Source organism: Pipistrellus kuhlii, unplaced genomic scaffold (genome assembly GCF_014108245.1).
Source record: "Pipistrellus kuhlii isolate mPipKuh1 unplaced genomic scaffold, mPipKuh1.p scaffold_m20_p_12, whole genome shotgun sequence".
Taxonomy (NCBI): domain Eukaryota; kingdom Metazoa; phylum Chordata; class Mammalia; order Chiroptera; family Vespertilionidae; genus Pipistrellus; species Pipistrellus kuhlii.
In genome coordinates, this window is record NW_023425427.1 from 16,883,092 (window position 1) to 16,905,441 (window position 22,350).

A 22,350-nucleotide genomic window follows, 5' to 3' on the forward strand; every position below is an offset into this window, starting at 1 on the left:
TTTTAAAAAATATCTTTTTAGAGAAGAAGGGAGAGAGACACAGAGAGACAGAGACAGAGAAACAGAGAGAGACAGAAACATTGATCTGCTGCCTCCCACACACATCCTGATCAGGGATTTGAACCACAATCTGGGTATGTTCCCTGATCTGGAATTGAATGGCGCACAAGACAAACACTCGACCAACTGAGCCATGCTGTGGCTAGGGCTGTATATTTTATTTTGATGTTATTAAATTAAATTCTGTTTGTGAAATAGATCAAATGAAATAAGCTGATGTATGGTTAGTAGAATTTTTTTGTTACTATAATTTAGAAAAAAAGATTGTATCTTATTCTTGGATTTATTATTTCTCTTTTTTGTATACTGATTCAGAAATTTCTTTTTTTTTTATTCAGAAATTTCTTTTCTCATCTTTATTAAATTCTTTCTGTATGCCTTAAATTTAAAAATTTCTATATAGTCATTACAAAAATACACATTGCAAAAAATCTAAACATTACAGAAAATAAAAGCCCCTTTATTTGAATTCTTAAGAGATCAGTAAGAACAGGTTGGTATGTTTATAAATTTATAAAAAGTGGGCTCATACTATACTATATATTGCTTTTAAACTTGCATTTTTCCACTTTATATCTTGGATCGCTTTCCAAATCAGAATTTACAGAGTTAGTTATTCTTTTTTAAAAAAAGTATATTTTATTGATTTTTTTTTACAGAGAGGGAGAGAGAGTTAGAAACATCCATGAGAGAGAGAAACATCGATCAGTTGCCTCCTGCATATTCCCCACTGGGGATGTGCCCGCAGCCAAGGTACATGCTCTGGACCAGAATCAAACCTGGAACCCTTCAATCTGCAGGCTGATGCTCTATCCACTGAGCCAAACCGGTTAAGGCTAGTTATTCTTTTTAAAAACCTATATTTGAGATATGATATTCATATAGAATCATGCACATCTTGTAAGTTTGCAGCTCAGAGAGTCATCACAATGTAAACATATAATGTAATCAACAGTTCAATTAAGAAACATAATATTACAAGTACCTCAGAAGCCTCTAATTGTGATCCCTACCCCATTCTCCTTAAAAATGTAACAACTTTATTGAGATATAAGTTACATTTAATACAATTCACTCATATAAAGTGTATAGTTCATTGACTTTTAGTATTTTGGTATATTCACAGTGTGCAACCATCACAACTGTCTAATTTCAGAATCTTTTCATCACCTGAAAAGAAACCCTATACCCATTGGAAGTCACTCATTTCCCCCCATCTCAACTCTAGGCAACAATGATTTAATTTCTGTTATTACAGCTTTACCTATTCTGGACCATTTATATAAGTAGGATCATATAATATGCAGTCTTTTACAACTGGCTTCTTTTACTTAGCATAATGTTTCCAGGTTCATCTATGTTAAAACACATTAGTATTTCATTCATTTTTAGGGTCAAATAATAGTCATTGTATGGACTTACCATATTTTACTTATCCATCCATCAATTAATGGATGCATCCACTATTGGACTATTATGAATAATAATATGAACATTTGTGTGTTGACTTTGCATGGACTTATGTGTATATTTCTCTTAGACGTGCGCACACACGTACGCATACACACACACACACACACACACTCATACACACGCACACATACATGTGACATTATTGAGGAATTGACAAACTTTTCCAAGGTGGTTGTATTATTTTATTTTCCATTTTCACCAGCAATATAAGACACTCCTAATTTCTTCAAATTCTCATTAATACTTGTTACCTATCTTTTTTATTAAAGCCATTCTACTTGGGATGCATTGGTAGTTCATTGTAGTTTTGATTTGCATTTCCCTAAAGGCTAATGATATTGAGCATCTTTTCATGTATTATTCATCCATGTAGATTTTAGAAAGACTTAAACTTTCTCTAATTGTTAGAAGCAGAGCTAAGTAGTATTTTTTGTGTCCTCATAAGTTGTAGACATACATTTGAGTACATCTATATTTATTCATTTTCTTTGTAAATATAATCTGGAGTTTTATTTACTTACATTGTTATTAATTTTTTGTTGTTGTTAATTCTTATTCAAGGATACTTTTTCCATTCTCAGAGAAAGTGGAAGGGAGACAGGGAAGGACAGAGGTAGGGAGAGAGAAACATTGATATGTAAGACTCCATAGAGATCAGTTGCCTCTCACACATGCCCTAACAGCGGAGACAGGGATCAAACCTGCAACCCAGGTAAGTGCCCTTGACCAGGAATCAAACCCAAGACCCTGCGGTCCTCAGGCTAACACTATAAACATTGAACCACACTGGTCAGGGCTACTTATGTTATTTTCATAGATTACATATTTTATTTTGAGGATGATTTTTTTTTTAATGTCATGCAGTTATGTAGCCAGATTTATAAGAGTTATATAGATTTATTTGTATTTCTAATTGTTTCACTGTTGTCTTCCATTTTTAGTTATACTAGTATAATAAATGTAAATCAATTCATTGGGTGAGCATTGTGCTTTCTAGGACATGAATTATAGATTCTGCATAGGAGTATTACTGGTCCAAAGTCTGTGTGCCTGAGGCTTTGAAAGGCCAAAACTCAAAACATCAAGGGATGATTGAGAAGGCACCAACCCAGAAGATAGGAGTTCCTCATATCCATCTTAAGAAAGTTCAGAACTCAGTCTTCTTTTATGTCAAGGGTAGAGAAAACGGGAGGAGCTGTTTTTATAAAAACTCTAACCAAGCAGAATTCCTCTAATATTAACATATCTAAAGCAGAAGCTATTATTAGCCTGAAGACCAGGGAGAAAAAACAGGCTTGAAATAGAGAGACTGAGCTTTTCACTATAACAGGAGTACAAGAGTAGATGATCTATATGACTGATAAACCTGACTCAAACATTTCCAAGGTATGATTAAGGTCTGCATTTTATTGACATAATCCAAAGCTTTGTTTGCTTTTAACTCATCAGAAGTTTCGAGGTAGTATTTTCTGTCAATTACCCTTCCAGGGAGACTAGCCTGAGGTAGGGAGTCTGCAGGGAAAACAACGATGTAGTCTGTTTCTTGGTGATCAGAGAGATGATCAGAGGTGATCAGAGGAAAACCAGATGGTCAGACTGAAAAGCATGGTTCCATCACTTGGGAGAAGCACTTAATTCTAGAACAATTTACCTACTTGTCTTTGTTCAAATATAATAGGTACAAATCTTCACATGTATCACTGTTCCCTCCACGACTACTTCTCTGAGTTACTTTAATAATTTTTATTCAGTGTACTTTGCTTTACCCAAAAGTTAAACAGTTTAAATTGAACAGTGAGCAGAAATATAGACTCCTTGAGGAGTCTATAGGGGATGACTCATAAGATGATATTATTGTGAGTTTTCCAAGGCCTAGAGGCTAGTATTCCAATTTCATGGGCCCAGAAACTGGGCTTTTTTTAGTGTAACTATGGAGGATCAGACTTTCACTGTCTAAAAAACTGAAGACTTGTATCCAAACTGAAAGTACCAGCTTAATAATTTATAATGTGAAATGGCCTTTTTAATGACTTACATGCCATAAATAAATATGAGTGTCTACTGTGTAACAGGCTTACTGCATATACAGTAGTAACAAAACAGATAAAACCTCTGTTTTTATGAAGCTTACATTCTGGTGATGTGAGATAGACAATAATAAATATATGATATGTCGTAAGATGATAAATGCTAAGATAAATAGAGTAGGGTAAGGAAAGATAAGCAAAGAATGAAAGGAGTCAGTTCTATTTAAAACCATTGGTCAGCCCTAGCTGGTTTGGCTCAGTGGATTGAGCGTCAGCCTGAGGTTCAATTCCAAGTGGGGTTATGCAGGAGGCAGCAGATCTCTCATCGTTGATGTTTCTATTTCCCCATCTCCCTTCCTCTCTGAAATCGATAAAAATGTATTTAAAATAAATAAAACCATTGGTCAAAGAAGACCTCTTTGCTGTGGTGATGATTGAGCTGAGACCCGAAGGATTATGCAAGTGCAAAAGCCTGGGCAGAAGTGTGCTTACTGTATTCAGGGAACCGGAGGGGATCTGGAGTAGCTAGAGAGAGTATAGTGCCAGGAAGTAGGATGGTGAACGTCTAGGCCGTTAGAACACTTTCTTTACTTTTACACTGAGTAGAGGAGTGATGATAACCATTCCTACAGCAGGATCACTGTGGCTGTAGGAGGATAAGGATTGAAACAAGAAAAGTGGTTTACGAAATTGTTCTGGTAGAGGAAGAGGTGAGGTGAGAAGAAACAGGTCAGAAGCCAAGACAGAAACAGCCTTCTTGGTGCACAGTCAGCCCCTCATCAGTCCTCATCAACTTGAACTTTTCGACTTCCTGAGACTGCTCTTGCTAAGATCATCAATGACAGGGAATTACCAAACTAAGGGATATTCAGACCACATCTCACTTCTATGTCTTACCAGAATTCTCTTTCTTGAATTCTATTTCTTGGCTTTTATAATCTCATAATCCTGGTTTTCCTCTTATTTTTGTGTGTAATTTTTGTTTATTAGCCCCATACCCCAAATCACTACAGGTTTGAGTTGCTCAGGGCTTGGTTCTTTATCCCTGTCTCTTTCTTGATATCATTTGTTCCCAAGGATTTTAAATATATTTATATGCTGAGAATTCCCAATTTCATATTTTACAGGGAGCTCATATTTACATGTCAAAAATGAAAATGTTTATCCAGCCAAAACTGGGGATAACTATGTCCCGTTCACTTTCTCCCCCTAATTCTTCCCAGCAGATAATAACATCCTATTGCTTAATCTAGTGTCTGGGAGTCATTTTTTTTGGCACCTGTGTTTTTCTCCCATACCCTTCTCCCCCACATCCTTCACCAAGTCCTTTTCAACTCGGCTCCAAAATGTATCTTGTATTCTCCCATTCCATTTTATTCCATTGGAGCCATCTCATCTATCCTCCTAAACTACTACTCTGTCCTTTCAACTGGTCCTCACACTTCTCTGGCTTCCCTCCAGTTTTTTCTGCACAGCAGTGAGAGCTTTTAAAAGAGTGGGTTGCATGGCTGCTTAAAACCATTCATTGGCTTCCTGTTGCACTTGAACTTACCTAGTTTTTCCTTTCCCTCTCATAAGCTGTTTTCACTGCATAGGCTACTCACTGCCCTTTGAGTGCTCAGCTTCTTCTCATCCATTAGTTCTCAACTTTTCTCTGAGGCTACCCTGTCTAAAGGAAGTTCGATCTCTCTGCTCTCTCATTGCACCCTGTTTTTTTTCCCCTTTGTAGCACTTAACCACAGTTCATAATTAATCATTCATGGATTTACATATGTGGCCCAGACACTTGTCCCTCTAGGTCTAGAAAGACAGATGGGTCTATTCTTTGCCAGAAAAATTTGGTCTTGGTTGTAACTGATCACAAAGAAAGTGCAGTCAGAAGAGGCTGCAAATAATTTTTCACTTTGTCTTGGGTGAGTTCCCAGAAACTCATTCTCTTTTGATCTTTCTTCTTTTCTTTCTTTTCTTTTTTTTTTAATTTTTATTTATTTATTTTTTTATTTTTATCCCTTTTTATTCTGATATTCTTCCTTTTGCCCCAAACTGAGAAAATCTTTGACAGCTTATGTTCAAGCCTAGGTTTACTTGTTCCTGGCTCCATTCAGTAAGATAGTTTTTAATCATCATATTCTTCAAAACTGAACATTATTTACAGGACACTCCAACTCTCTCTTATTTTGCCATCTTGCCTAATATACGTAACTTGGATGTTATCTAATTTTGATGTTATCCAGCATACCTCCTTCCGACAAAGAGATTGGCATTGGTAAGAACAGAGGAAATGAAAGGGACTGGGGTCTTCCTGTCCTGCCCTCCCTTTCTTTTAAATTGTCTTCTATACTAGACTGTAAGCAGCATTAGGCAATAACGTGTTTCCTGTGTTCATCATCATGATTTACCTGGCGCTTATATAGTGCTTGGCACTTAGTCGCTGCTCAGCACATATGCATGGAATGGAATTGGAGCACAAGCAGGTAGCTCATGACAATTTCATCTAAGTGAGAGTTGGGGAACCTTCTTTTCTGCTAATGGTGGTTTGGATATTTATAACATCATTCTTGGGCCATACTAAATTATCAATTTAAAAATTAGCCTGCTATATTTGGTCAAACATTTAACTCACCCCTAATCCTTGGCAGGGCCAGAACAAATTATTTCATTGCCTTTTGTGGCCGGTGGACCAGAAATTCCCCACCCCAGATCTAAGTGATGGCAGGGGGTGAGCTTGATGGAAAATCTCTTCCTCTCAACAGTAAATGTTTCTAGTATCCAGACTGTTTGTATTCTTTCCTTCCCCCCCAACTGTCTCCTTTCTGGGTAGAGTTAGACATGAATAAAGTTTGGGCTCAGAAATCTCATTGCTGATTGCCATCGATAGGTGGCTCTTTGCTGCTTTATATGGACTCATGTAACAGATTAAGCCTGGTAATTTCCGGGGCCTAGGAAAAGCCTGTTTCCTTCCACTGTGTTTTGATTTACTGGTACTTCACTCTCTGGATCAACCCAGTTCTGGGGTGGGGAGTGGAGTGATGTGCACACACACACACACATATACACACACATACACACACACTATTGTCACTCCATTTATTCCAATATGTATGTGTATATAATAGCTTCACTAAACCAATTTAGATAAAAGTTCTTTTTATACCTGCCTCTGAATTTCTTGTTTAGTTGTTGAATTTAGATTAGATTAGTTTCTTCCTTCTTATGGTCACTTACTCTAGGGAAGTAAACCATCAGTTTTGCAAATTGAAAACAAGTTGTTTGCTAGACATGGAGTTGTGAAGAAGGTGTGTGGATAATTAACTCTGTGTGTTTATTTCAAACAATTATTCTGTGCCTATAAATGGGAGGATTGGAATTCCAGTATATTTATTGCTCACTACTGTTTTTAATATTTAATAACATCTTGTAGTCAGTTGATCATAATTTTAAGAAACCACAAGAAAAATATTTTAAATTGCATTTGTGATCTCTGATTCGAAGCACTGATTTTGGCCCTGAGTATAGTTTTCAGAATGGATTTAATACTTAGCCTTTTAATATCTAAAGAAAAAAGAAAAGAAATGGCTTTTAAAAAAATTTTTTGTTCAAAATTTTACCCTAAAGTGTTGGATATCAATAGCCTCAAAATACTTAGGTGTAGTGCTCACTTTGGCAGCACATATACTAAAAAAATACTTAGGTGTAAAACAGAGCATTTGTGCTGATATTCCAATTACTATGGAGAATCTTGTGTTCACAGATTTCCTGACTAAATATTCCTTTCTCCATTTTTCTTTTTGGAAAACGGTTAAAATTCATTCTTAGCATTGCACATGGTAGTAGAAGATGAATATGAAAGTAAAAATTTCCAAAATTCACAAACCTCTAAAGATAACAGTATTTATTGGTGGTAGAAGAAAAGGAGGATTTCTGTGTAAGCAACGCACAGTATTTTTATTTAATGTTTTATGTGGTCTGTATATGATAAAATATGTGTTCATATACCACACACACACACAATGCACACATTCTCTCTTTCGCTCCCTCATGCATCCAGTATTAAAATATAAAGGAATTCTTCTTTTTTTGGAAAAACACTAAAAAAAGCTCTGTTATCAAAGCTTATAAAACTTTGTGATCAAAGCTTATAAAGCTATTACAACAGATTTATCCTCAAAATACTAAATACTCTAAGTACCAAAATGAGGGCAATTCCCCATCACTGATGTTTGACAGAGAGGTTTTCTTTTGGACAAGTAAAAAGATTTAATAACTTAACACAGGTTAATAAATTTAACACTAAGAGATGGTAGTACTACTAAAAGAACCACCTGCAACTGTGGACCATCTTCAGCATCCATTCTGTGCTTGGGATGGGGCTCTCAACAAACCATGAGTGGCCTCTTGAATCAGCTTAAAATGATAGCCTATTGCTCAGCTTGCCCTGTAGTAACTGATAAATTGAGTGAGGGTTCCATTCTTCTGCAGCCATATGAAAAAGGGTGGCTGTCTCACTTTGGTTCAAAGTGTGAGAATTAAGAGCTGGAGTTCACTCAAAATACTGCTATTATTGTGTCTAATTTTCCAATCAGTTAACCTCTCCACCCCACCCCTCTTTAGTAGCTCATCACCACTTGTATAGAGCATCTCCAGACTTTGTTTCTTGGTCCTTTCTTTCAAGAAAGGGGGGTGGAGGGGAGGAAGAAGGAGAGGGAGAGGAAGAAATGTCATCCAGGAGGAGTTTCTATTCCTACTGAAGCTAGAAAAATTAAAAATTAGTGTCCTAAGTTTTCTGTGATCTTATCAAATGGCAATTTATGAAAGAAAAAAAAGATTAAGGAAAACAAGTGCAGTTGTAAACTGACTTATTTGTTCCTTAGCTTCCTTGTATTGGAAATAGTTGAGAGTTGAGTCCTTTGTATAGTTGTACTTATTAAAGAAACTAGCCGAAACCGGTTTGGCTCAGTGGTGGAGCATCGGTCTGCGGACTGAAGGGTCCCGGGTTCGATTCCAGTCAAGGGCATGTACATTGGTTACGGGCACATCCCCGGTAGTGGGTGTGCAAGAGGCAGCTGGTCGATGTTGCTCTCTCATCGACGTTTCTAGCTCTCTGTCTCTCTCCCTTCCTCTCTGTAAAAAGATCAATAAAATATATTTAAAAAAAAAAATAAAGAAACAAAATATTTTTTTTCTTTATTTTATAAAATATATTTTTATTAATTTCAGAGAGAAGGGAAGAGGGAGAGAGAGAGATAGAAACACCCCATGATAAGAAAGTATCATTCAGTGGCTGCCTTCACACACCCTACTGGAATCAAGCCTGCAACCCAGGCATGTGTCCTGACGCTGGATTCGAACCAGTGACTTGGTGCATGGGATAATGCTCAATGACTGAGCTACACCGCCTGCCAGAAACAGAAACTAAATTGAGATAAAGTACAATACTGCATTGCAGTTACTCTGTGAATTTATTTCTGCATACATATGAGGATTGACTACTGATAAATTTCATTTTTCACATTTGTAATTGAGGTTTAGTTGGATATAACACAAAGTTTTTGTTAACTAGTATAAATATGTAATCTTAGAAATCTGCTATCTAGTTATGGGATTTAAAATTAATGTATAATTGATACTTTTATTATGCATAAAGTACTTTCTCACATTTAAAAAATACCTTAGTTTTATTCTTTATTTTACTTTTTAAATATATTTTATTGATTTTTTACAGAGAGGAAGGGAGAGGGATAGAGAGTTAGAAACATCGATGAGAGAGAATCATCGATCAGCTGCCTCTTGCACACCTCCTACTGGGGATGTGCCCGCAACAAAGGTACATGTCCTTGACCAGAATCGAACCCGGGACCTCTCAGTCCGCAGACCGACGCTCTATCCACTGAGCTAAACCAGTTTTGGCTAAGAAATAACTTAGTTTTAAATATTAAAATAATGTCAGTATCTGTGCAGTACTGATGTGTCATATCTTTTCTGGGATTTAAAAATATAAAACCTATACACAGTGTTTATAACATTGTAGGCACAATTTTAATACTTGTTCTGGAAAAGTTCAAACATATACAGATGTAGAGAAACTAGAATAATTAACTCCTGTGTACCCATCACCCGGGTTCAACAATTACCAGATTATGACAGTTTTATTTCATCTACATTTTCACCATATCTACCTTGGATTTTTAAAAGTTGATTTTAAACAGTGAGAGGAATGGAGATGGATAGAGAGAGAGAAAAATCTGTGAGAGAGAAATATCATTGTTTCTGACTGACTGCCTCCTCACACCCCCTACTAGGGATTGAGCGCACAACCTGGGCATGTGCCCTAACTGGGAATCAAACTGTGATCTCCTGGTTCCTGGGTTGATGCCCAACCACTGAGCCATACCTGCTGGGCCTACCTTGGATTATTTTTTAAACAATCCCCCCATCCCCCCATACCTACCTTGGATTATTTTAAAAAACAATTCCCAATCTTGGGCAGCTATGACACTGTCTTGCCACCTGGTGGCAGCATGTCATAGTTTGAAAGTTACTAAGTCCTTTGAGACTATAATTAAAAATAAAGGAACGGATCTGATTGCAGAGGGAAGGCAGGGGAGGGCGGGTGGGTGGGAAGAGATCAACCAAAGAACTTGTATGCATATATGCTTATCCCAGGGACACAAATTCTAGAGTGGTGAAGGCCTGGGGAGGGAGTGGAGCAAGCGAGAAGAGGCCAATGGGGAAGGAAGGGGGCATATGTAATACTTTTAACAATAAAGATTTTTTTAAAATAAAGGAACAGAAATAGGAGTTATTGCTTAATATTATAGTTATAGGGTTTCTGTTTGGGGTAATGATAAAGTTTTAGAAAATAGATAGTAGTGATGGTTGCACAACATCTACACTAATAAAAGAGTAAGATGCAAATTGACCATACCTTCACATCACCCAATGGCCAATCAGGAGTGAGTATGCAAATTAACCCAACAAAGATGGGTTAATTTGCATATGCAGGTGTTCCACACTGCCCCAGCCGCTCCTGGCATCTGGGTAGTATGGGAAGGTGGAAAGGCAGCTCCAGCCAGAGCGAAGGTGGTGCTGGCACCCAGGGGAAGAAAGGCCCATTCTTACACGAATCTTTGTGTATCAGGCCTCTAATTATGAATATAATTAATGTCACTGAATTAATACATTTTAAAATGGATAAAATAGTAAATTTTATGTGCTGTATATTTTACAATAAACAAATACTAGAAAAAGGACAACCTCATAACAGAGTATGATAGCATATAAATACATGAAAAGATTAAATAGTATGGCTCTTATGAAAAGAACTATTTATTTTCATACTATCTTTTTGGGGTAGAGAAAAACCTAGATCAGCCTTTAAGTCAGAGAGCTTCCAAAATTACTTTGAACTGCAAAATCATCCTATATAATAAAAGGGTAATATGCAAACACTGAATAGCAGAACAACTGAACAATCAATAAAAGTGTAATATGCTAATGATATGCTAAGGCTGCAAAACTGCTTTCTGTGACATGCACTGGCCACCAGGGGGGCAGATGTTCCAACTGGTAGGTTAGCTTGCTGCTGGGATCTGACTGATGGGGACTGAGGGAGATGGGCCCTCCTGTGGTTCTTCCCCAGCCCGATTGTGCACCATTAGGGTTCCTCAGTCTTGCCTGCACCCTCTCGCAATCCAGGACCCCTCAGGGATGTCTGAGAGCCGGTTTCAGCCTGATCCTGCAGGCCACTCCCTTTGGGAGGACAACAGGCACAGGGCGAGTGCTGCTGTGGCAGCGCAAGGCTCTCCCAATCGGGACCGATTGGGTGTGAGTCCGAGGCAGGCACAGTGGGGCCGGAATGAGCGGGAGTGGCAGGTAGGAGCTGCAGGGGGCGTTGGGCTACGTTTCAGCCTGATCCCTGCAGGCCACCCAGAGGGACCCCACCTGTGTACAAATTCAGGCACCAGGCCTCTGGTGGTAAATAAAACATTAAATTGGAACTCCCTTTAAGGATCTAGAAAGCTTCTTCCATCTAGTTTAGTAAACCCCACTACTTCCATCCAATTTTAGGGCCTCTACATGTTTTAAACTATGGCAAATCCAGACACCAAAAAGCCATTATTCATCAGTTACAGAAAAGATCTAGGTACCAGTGGATGTTATATAACTGGTTTATTGTTCAGGTCTGTTTCAGTATGAAATAATCATATACTCAGGACTTTTTTGAGGGGGAGCGGGGATGTAGGGGCACTTTCTAGATGACATTGCAAATTATAAGAAAACATGCGTATATAAGTACAACCAATGGACACAAAACTCTGGGGAGGGAGGGTGTGTATGGGAGGGGGGGTAATGTTAAAATATGTACACAGATAATAATTTAATTTAAAAATATTAAAAAAGAAAACATGCGTAGTGTTCTAGATGCTCTGAGTTCAGAGCTGGAAGTGATCTTACATTATTTTGTCTTTCATTTTAAAGATGCGGAAACTGAGTTCCAGAGAGATTGGTTTGAACAATGCCACACAGTTAGTCAGTCAGTGGTAGGGGCTCTGCATTTTATTCTATACTTAATAGCAAAGATGAATCAAAAAAGAAAATGGCTCTCTAAGTATGTCTAGGGACAGGAATAGAAATCATTTTGCTTTTTTCCCCTCTCGTTTTTTTACCTGATCTTTGTGAGGTTCAGTTATTAAAACTAATTTTTGAAGACCAGAAAACTCAAATCAACCAGAATATGCAATTCTTCTGAGAAATATGCTTAAAAAGGTTTTGTTATATTTGCAAATTGATCATTTCAATTTGCATTTGCACTTGCATAATACTTTGATATGATTTATTACAATGAACACAAATTTAGTACTTGGCAGGGAGATGATTTGGGGGTCGTAGATCACTGACTTTGGCCTAAAGACCTATTCTGCCCATGCTCTGCCATTAACTTTATGTCCCAGAGCAAGTCACTTCCTCTTAGTGGACCTCAGTTGTATGCTTAATGTAACTGGTGGATATAGACTTGATGAGTTTAAGGGTTCCTGTCAGCACTGCCAACTAGAGCTGTTGAGCTTATGTAGGCTTCAGTATTGCAATGAAGAATCACCCTTTTCCATGTATTTAAGTACAAAGAATTCACCATGTAAGTTGTAGCTTCTGCTCTGAAGCAGCTCTTGGTCTAGAAGAAGCAAAGTATTGTGTGGTGTGGTGTGGTGTGGTGTGATGTGATGTGATGTGATGTGATGTGATGTGTTGTGCAGAGAGCTATCTCAGCACAGAGGAAGAGTGGCTAAATCATGCTGTTAAGTCACAGTGATGAAACTCTGGAGTCAACATTTCTAGCCAGACTCAATCATAAGAGCTTAGTCTAATTTGATGTATACTTACACTCAATAGACAGTCAGTTTTTAGATTTCATTTTTATTTTAATACAAAGAAACAGTTGTTTCCAGACCATATCCTTATCTTAAATTCAGGTTTGACTATTGGATTCTGCAGTCTGGGAACATGACGAATAGTGTCTCTGCTTTACATCACTACTTTGCCTCTCTGGACCAAAATCACTCACTGATATTCTTTGCAGTTGCTGTGTTTCAATCGTGACCACTTTTTGTTCCCTAGTTTTAAACTTTGCGCTCTATACCCTGACTTTAGTCCTCACTTATTCTATTCTCTTCCCTCAATTCCACTCATTCTTCTGACTCTTCCCAGGATATTCTCTCTTTTTTCCTCATAGTACTTCTGATCTAGTTTGTGTCTTTGGTCCCAGCATCTTCTGCTTCCTCAAGTGTAACCATTTTTTTTTTTTTTTTAAATATATTTTATTGATTTTGTACAGAGAGGAAGGGAGAGAGACAGAGAATTAGAAACATCGATGAGAGAGAGTCATCGATCAGCTGCCTCTTGCACACCCCCTACTGGGGATATGCCCGCAACCAAGGCACATGCCCTTGACCGGAATCGAACCTGGGACCCTTCAGTCCCCAAGCCGACGCTCTATCCACTGAGCCAAACCGGTTTCGGCAAGTGTAACCATTTTTTAATGTATATTGGGGACTCCTTTAGTACATAGTTGAAGTTTATAGACCCCTTCAGAGGAGAACACTTTTAATTGCATAAAATAAAATACATGAGATTACAAAGGAAACCAATTATATTGGAATGTAGTTATCAAACTATTAAAAACTAGTTTGTGATAAAATATATTTTCATCTTTATTAATGCATTAAATAAAACATTTTAACAGTGGGTCCAATAGTTGTAAATTCATAGTAGTGATAAGTGTGAATGATATTTCATTATGTCTACAGCAACTATCCTATCTAATGAAGAGGGAATATGCTAATTGACTGTCCCACCTTCAAAGATGGCAGCACCCACAGCTAATAAGGAGGGAATATGCTAGTTGACTGCCACGCCCTCAAAAAAAGTGGCACCCACAGCAACAAGATGGTGGTCCAGGCCGCTCTGCGCTTCTGCTTCAGGAGTCCCACAATCTCCTCAGCCCCCATGGCTGGCCCGAGGTGCAGGCAAGCCTTGTTTGGTGGCTGCCCAGCCACCCGAGGCTCAGGTAACCAGGGCTGGTTGAAGCTTGTGCTGCCAGTAGTGCAGCAGCAGATGTGTGATGAGGCATTACTTTCCCCTGATCCCGTCCCGCCCCTGAGGGCTCCCTGACAGTGAGAGGGGCAGGCCAGGCTGAGGGATCCCTGCCTCCAGTGCATGAATTTTCATGCACCTGGCCTCTAGTATTATATGAAAATATATACTTTCTTATTAGTGCACAAGCCACAATCACTGTCAATACAACACCTATAAACATTGTCATTTAATTTAATACGTTTGGCTGTCCTTTACTAGATTTTTTCAAGTTTCAAAAATTGACCCCTTTGTTCTAGTATAGAAGGTTTCTTCTTTTGTGGCTGGGTACTTCATTCTCTGATTAGCTGCCTTAAAATCTGTATTTCTTCAGAAGTTCAGTTTGAGTTCTCTGTCTATATCCTTTTGTCTTATGGGGCCGGGACTGTTGGAGAGAGAGGCAGGTGCTTGTGTACATTCATTCACTTCTAGGATGCTTCTGCATTGTTTTCCAGCAAAGGGCCCTTCCCCTAGTGGCAAACGAATGAGTTCAGATATTCAGGGCAAAAGGTCAAAGAGAGACCTTGCTCATTTTTACATTGGGTTGAATTTTTTCTTACTATTGAGGCTTTTTAAAAAATGATTGTGTGTTTTTTTTTTAATCATTTTCTTACTAATTTGAGAGTGACTGAGAGAAAAAGAGAAAGATTGAAATATTGATGTGGATCAAATCTGCAACCCAGGCATGTGCCCTGACCAGGAATTGAGAGGAGAGACTGACTGACTGAGAGAAACATAGATGTGGCTCAAACCTACAACCCATGCATATGCTCTGACCAGGAATTGAACTACTACCCGTTGGTGTATGGGATGATGCTCCAACCAACTGAGCCACACTGGCCAGGGTTTACTATTGAGTATTAAGAGTTTTTTGAATACTTTTAGATAACAGTTCTTCCTTTATCAGATACACATTTTGCAAATATTTCCAGTTGATCTGTGGCTTTGTCTTTTTGTTTTCTTAACAGTGTGTTTCACAGAGCAGAAGTTTTAAATTTTAATGGAGTCCATTTCATCATTTTTTTTATTTTATGAATTATGCTTTTTAAAAATATATATTTTATTGATTTTTTATAGAGAGGAAGGGAGAGGGATAGAGAGTTAGAAACATTGATCAGTTGCCTCCTGCACACTCCCCACTGGAGATGTGCCTGCAACCAAGGGTACATGCCCTTGACAGGATTCGAACCTGGGACCCTTCAGTCTGCAGGCTGGTGCTCTATCCACTGAGCTAAACCAGTTAGGGCTGAATTATGCTTTTTATGTTGCATATGAAAACTCATTGTCATCTTCATTGCTTTGGCTCAGTGGATAGAGCATTGGCCTGAGGACTAAAGGGTCTCAGGTTTGATTCCAGTTAAGGGCATATGCCTGGATTGCGGGCTCAATTCCTCCCCCCTCCTCAGTGGGGGGCTTCCAGGAGGCAGCCAATCAATAATTCTCTCTCATCTTTGATGTTTCTATCTCTCTATTTCCCTTTCTGAAATCAATTAAAAAATATATATATACATACACACACACACACACACACTCACTGTCAAGACTAAGGTCATTTAGATTTCTTCTGTGGTATCTTCCAAAAGTTTTGCAGTTTTGTGTTTTATATTTAGGCCTATGATCAATAGATTTTTATTTATTTCAGAGAGAAGAAGGGAGAGGGAGCAAGAGAGAGAGAGAAGCATCAATGATGAGAGAGAATCATTGATTGACTGCCTCCTTCTGGGGATCAGCCAGCAACTGGAAATGTGCTCTGACTGGGAATCAAACTGACCTCCTGGTTCATAGGTTGACACTCAATCACTGGGCCACAGGTCTATGATCTATTTTAAATTAATTTTTGTGAAAAGTGTAAAGTCAGTGTCTTTGTTGTTGCCTTTTTTTGTGTGTATGTGGATGTCTTTTCATTTATTTATAATAGTCTCAGAAGTTTCTAAATTGTTAAATATAATTATCACTTTTACAGCTTTCATGGAGTCCTAAGTTTTTGGCGATGGTCCTAAGTAATGTTCTTCCCCACAGCCATTAGATGGTATTATGTAAACTGTTTCCAGTACTATTTCATCTTAAACTGTGTCCAATAGAAACACACATAACATACTATGTTAAATGCAAGGATTTTGTGTAAGGATAAAATAATGTCTGTTTTGGTACCTCTTGGTAGGTATCTAATGCATACTTACAATCATCAATTCTTTTTACCAGTATAACTTTAGTATTACATACATAATACTAGATTAATAGGAGACTTAGTGAAAGTATAATCTTTACTAACTCCTTGAAACACATCTACCATATTTTTGACATAATAGTTTATGCTGTGATTTGATTTGTCCTTCTGGTATCCCAAAAGATTTCAATATTTGAGGACATTATTACATATCCTTTTTGCTAAATCATGTTTTGGAATATGTTATATTATGTTAACTGATTCCAGTACTGGAGGGAACTCTGTGCTTTTTATTATTCTTATCCATATTGTACATTTTTGGCAACTGTACCTCCTCCCCACCCCATCCTTCCCAGAATTGTTATCCAGTGGCAGCACTTATTAATAAGGTTATTTCTGAAAAATAAAAATTGGTAATAAATGTTAAAATTTTTGTCAGTATCTTTTGATGTAACCAAACTTTTAAATGTTCTGTGGCTTTTCCCCCCTAATACTTTGTTGATAAATTCTTTTTTTATTGTAGTTAAGGAATCAGGCTTTTCTTAGGTAACTATGAATAGACTAGTGACCCCGTGCACGAAAATAGTCCACATTAAAAGGTAATGAATTCACCCTAACTGATTTGGCTCAGTGGATAGAGCGTTAGCCTACAGACTGAAGGGTCCCAGGTTCGATTCTGGTCAAGGGCATATACTTTGGTTTCACGCATATCCCCAATGGGGGTGTGCAGGAGGCAGCTGATCAACGTTTCTCTCTCATCGATGTTTCTAAATCTCTATCCCTCTCCTTTCTTTGTAAAAAAGCAATAAAGTTTATTATTTAAATTAATTAAAAGGGAATTAATTAGAGGAAATATTTTAATATTGCTTTAGGCCCTTTATAATAGAAGTGTTAGAGATGAAAGAAAATTAGTAAAATGTATATGAAAATCTTCCTCCTGTCAGAGTCTGGGGTGTGCCACAGGAACCAGAATCAAGTCCCTGCCTACCCACATGTGCCTCGAAATTGTACGAGACCCAGCCCCACCCCGAATGGGCTAGATCCAGACCCAGCTGGCCCCACCTGTGTCAAGCCCCACTGTGGGGGTGTGACCTCAGGTCGCCTGGCCTGGCGCGGAGGTGGGGTATGCACCTTGAGGTCCCCTGGTTCAGGCCAGGGGGCATAGCCTGAGGTCCCCAGTCAAGCCCAGCCAGGCAGAGGGTGCAGCCTCAGGTGTCTCCCCCCAGCCCCATGCCAGGGCAGGGTGTGCGGCCTGAGGTTGCCTGGGCTGGGGCAGGAGGCGTGCCTTGAGGTCCCCATCAGGTCCCACATGGTGGGGGGCTTGGACTCAGGTCCCCCAGCCAAGTGCTGGGGTTGGGGGCATGGCCTGAGTTCCCCCAGCCTGACACTGGAGTGGGAGCAGCATGAGGTCTCCTGTCAAGTCCCACCAGGCTGAGGGCACAATCTCAAGTCCCCTGCCCCTTCTCAGTGCCATGCAGCCTCAGATCCCTGCCGATAAGGCTTGTTATGGGAACTCAGCCTCCGCTATGGGCGCAGCCATCTTGTGTGACAGGATCCCCGTCTCTGCTGTGGGCACAGCCATCTCGTGTTATGAAATCCCTGCCTCGGCGGGCTCTGGGCACATCCAGCTTGTTATGATGGTCATTTTGCATATTCCCTCTTTATTAGATAGGATTATGGTGACACTTTATTACGTATGCTATTATTTTTGCTATATATATACTTATGCTACAATTTTATATATAATTCTTATTCCTGTGTTTGAGATTAATTTGTTTCTTATTTTAATTCTTTTTATATTTTATAATCAATGTCATGCAAAGTGAGTTGGGAGACAACACCTTATACTGGGTAGGTTAGGAGCAGTCACTGTCCCTGGAATTATAGTATCTGTACATTTAAATAAATTAACTGGTAAGCCTATATAGTAAGGAGTTTTTATCCTTTGAAGTTTAAAAAATAATTTTCTCATTTTTTCTGCTATTGTCAATTTAATTATTTTCTCATTTTCTTTTTATGAATGCATGAGTAATACATAATAGAAATCAACCTTAAAACAAGTCTAAAAGAGTAATTTCAATAAGTATGAAACATTTTTAGTATTAAGAAATGTGTCAAAGTTTAGTTGACAGCATTCATTCTCAATGGCATATTTAATAATTGGAAATCTGAATTGATGGCATCATAAATTTTACAAAATGTGGTATTTGTCACTATAATATCTATCCACAGGCATGGCAGTAGGGTGTCCTAAGGTTCATCTAAATATTTACACATACAGACTGGTAAAAACACGTAGGTCTCACTTGGCACCACTGTATTCAGAAGGGTGCAAGATAAAACTGTAACTTGTCAGGAGGACAGTAGATCTTTGACCTACCATTTTTCTGTATGGTATGAGGAAGGAGCCAAAACTTTTTTCAAATGACTAATCAGTTCCAATCATTTCTCGAATAATCATTTGTTTTCCTGTTGGTTAGAAATGTCACTTTATCATAGAGCAGTTATTATTAAGATATAGTTCTTCAAGTGAACAAATGGTTGGGCATATAAATAATGTATACTTTTAAAGTAGTAAAATCTATTTAAAATCATGTGATTGTGTATTTATTATTTATATGCTGAGAATTTGTAGGTTTGTTTTTTTTTTCTTTTTCTAAGTATGTTTAGTGTGAAAAGGAGTATACTTTCTTCCCTAAAAAGAAATTTGCCTTAGGTGTATTTACTTTGAAAGTTAACCACTCTTTATAGAAGAAAGTGGTGAATTAGGAGTTTGAATAACAGGGTTTTAGTCTTAGACCTGCTACTTTGTTCAGTCAGTCATTCTGAGTTTTATTTTGCTGAGTTAAACTACATGAATAATCCTTATCCTGAGTGTTGTTGAGGATTAGATGGGATAATGCATTTAAAAGCACTTTTACTTGGGAAAGCAGTTTAAATGTTAGAAATTATCCATCTTAACTTTTCTTCCCTTTCTCTTGTAGGTAGTGTTGGTGCTTCTTTTCAGTGCCAGTCCATCCATCACGAACACATTTGTCATGATGACAGTGACAAGGTGAGGTCCATGTTGATGTTTACCATGGTGAAAATGCATGCTGCCCATATATGCTGGATCCACTTGATTAACGCTGGACATAGGCCAAGGGAGTTTGAAATGCAGAGGGCCTTGCTGGTTTGTGTGTCCACTTATTAAACTGCTCCAGTAAACTTGAGGATAAAACTGTCAGCTGGACTCTTGGCAAGCCCTCCATATTGTTACACATATCTCTCTCCCTGTCACCATGCTTCCTCTTTTCTTGAACAGCCTGAATGGATTATCTTAATACATGAACAAGTGCTCCAAAGCTGATAACTTTCTCAGCAATTTGTGTCTGTTTCCAACTTGAAATACCTTAGACATTCCAATTAGTTTCATTTTTGTAGTTGATTGTGTTAGATTATAATTTCTTCTCCTACTTCGTTTGTGGGTTGTTGTTGTGGGTTGTTGTTGTTTTTTTTTTGGGGGGGGGGGCAGGGGAGGGCTCTGTTTTCAAAGTTCAACTTAAATGTTGAGGATTGAGAATGGAAAAACCAACAAAAATAACTGGTGGTTTTGTTTCATTTTGGTATTTTGCTTCTGTTCTTTTTATCTCTGAAAAAAAACTTGATCTTTTGGGGGCTTTCCAATACTCATCAACACCCTTCATGGTCTAACTCTTGCAGTAGATATTAATGTGGGCTTTGTATTTGGAACATCTGGCTGCTGATGTTTGATGGGCCTAATCTCAGTCCTTTCCATCATCAGTTTCTGATCGCTCCCCTCCCATTTCCTGTGCCCTGTATGCAGGAATGTATCACTCTCTGTAGCTTCCCCAGGCACACCAATCCAGGTGATCTTTTTCTTTGCTGTTTTAATCAAGATCCTCCTCCCTCATCCTGTTGGAGCTCAGATATGAAGTTGGTTGATCAGTGGGATTTTCCAAATAACTTTCTTTGTTCTGTGTTGATCTCTCTGTCTTTGTGAGCTTTGCTCAGACATTTCATTCTGTTTACAAAGAGAGTGGTATGTTTCTAACATTCCAGAATCTCTTTATTATTACAGTAATCCAGAGGCATGGGTTTAACTTTTAACTTCTTTTACAAGCAAGCCACTGAAAGAACCTTCTAGACTGTATAGTTGGCTCCATAAACTTCTGTATAGCACAGATTTTAGAAATAAGCATTTGAAAATAAAAGTGATGATATAGAGAAAAGGCAAAATTACTTTAGGTCAGTAATATCACAATATTTCGGGGTTAAATTTTCTTTCCCTTACTAAATATAATATGCCTCTACCCATTTGTTGATTTATAGTGGGAAAGCCAAAGTCTGTCTCCTGGTTTAGTCAAAGGTTTCTGTCCACCTTTGCCAGATACTACTTTAAAAAGATTTTCCTCGTAATTTCTGAATCTTTGTATGACTGATTTTATGTTTTTAAATATATTTTTATTGCTTTTTTTTTTAGAGAGAGAGGAAGGGAGAACGATAGAGAGATGGAATCATTGCTGAGATTGATGCCTCCATGATGCCACCCGCTGGGGATAGGGCTCACAATCTGGGCATGTGCCCTGACCTGGAATCAAACCAGTTACCTCTTGGTTAATGGGCCAATGTTCAAGCATTGAGCTACACCAGCCAGGCTGATTTTGTGCTTTTAAAAGATGGGGTTTTTCCTGAAATACATGGGGAAAGGGAAGAGAAGTTTAAGAGATTTTGTCAATCAGTAGATCAAATAACTTTCAGAGATGCTCTTGTGTGTATTTGGGAAATGGATTAGGTTCTCGTGACTATATTTATAATTTTTTCAACTAATTCAGTCAATTAATAATATGTATTGATTGGCACTTAGGTAATGCATCATGATACTAAACAAAGATTCCTATTTTGTTTTTTGTTTTTCCCCATGAGTGTACAGTCTTAACTAAGGGAGGCAGTCAACAAAACAAATGTAACAGATAAATTATATAGTATAAAACAATGAACACAGTGGATTAAAGAAAATATAGAGCAGAATAAGTGGGATGCAGACTATCAGGAGTTGCCCTAGCTGATTTGGCTCAGTGGATAGAGTGTCGGCCTGCGGCTCAAAAGTCCTGGGTTCGATTCTGGTCAAGGGCACATGCCTGGGTTGCAGCTCAATCCCCAGGAGGGGATGTGCAGGAGGCAGCCGATCAATGATTCTCTCTCATTAATGTTTTTATCTCTCTCTCTCCCTTCCTCTCTGAAATTAATAATATGTATTTTTAACAAAAGACTACCAGGAGTTGGATGGTCATTTGCTTTGAATAGGATCATCAGGCATCATTCTGGGAAGTAGAGTGGTAGATAGCATGTTTAAAACAGCTTCTGACATTTTTTTGTATAACAAATGGGTATTCAATTTGCAAAAACAAATATGAACCTGCCTGATATATATGGCTTGGAAGTGTGCGTTTTCTCTTTTTCTCCTCTTATTTTCTTCTCTTCCCCTACCCCCTCCCTTCTCCCTTCTTCCTCATGTTCCTCCCTCTCAGAATTAAAGGGTTTATAGAGCACAGCTAATCCACTCTGTGGGAGAAATGACTTGTTCAGGAATCACCCAGCAGTACTGGGGCTAGACCAGATCTTCTATCCCGATACGAGTCAGGTAAAATAATTCCTTAGCCATTCTGAACACGTTGTCAAAACACATATTGATGCTTTGCTTATTGTCCTCACTTAACTTTCACACATGGCTCATTTCTCAGATTTGGGAATAAAAGTGATTTTTCTTAAAAGTTGACTCAATTTTAACTAATCCATGTGTGATTGGGGGTGGAACCAGGAATCAGGTAAGGAGAAAAACAGCCAGTTCATTTTTTGGGTCTTTCTCCTATAGCCTTAGAAGTGGTGGCAAGTCCCCAAATTTTATGGCTTGGCATGTTTTCCAACTTAAGTTTCTCTGCTGATGTACATTGGCTTGTAGCCTATAGTGCTGGTCTCAATTGACTATTTAAGTTT

General features: G+C 38.3%; 1 protein-coding gene across 3 annotated transcripts in view; it reads left to right on the plus strand.

Annotated features, from left to right (window-relative positions):
- The window catches only part of RNF38 (ring finger protein 38), a 92,251-nt gene that overhangs the window by 17,962 nt on the left and 51,939 nt on the right, over nt 1-22,350 (plus strand). For all 3 annotated transcript variants that reach the window (XM_036433379.2, XM_045580002.1, XM_036433387.2), the window contains exon 2: nt 19,338-19,408. The gene's annotated coding sequence lies outside the window, so the exon portion shown is untranslated. The remainder of the gene's footprint in view (nt 1-19,337; nt 19,409-22,350) is intronic.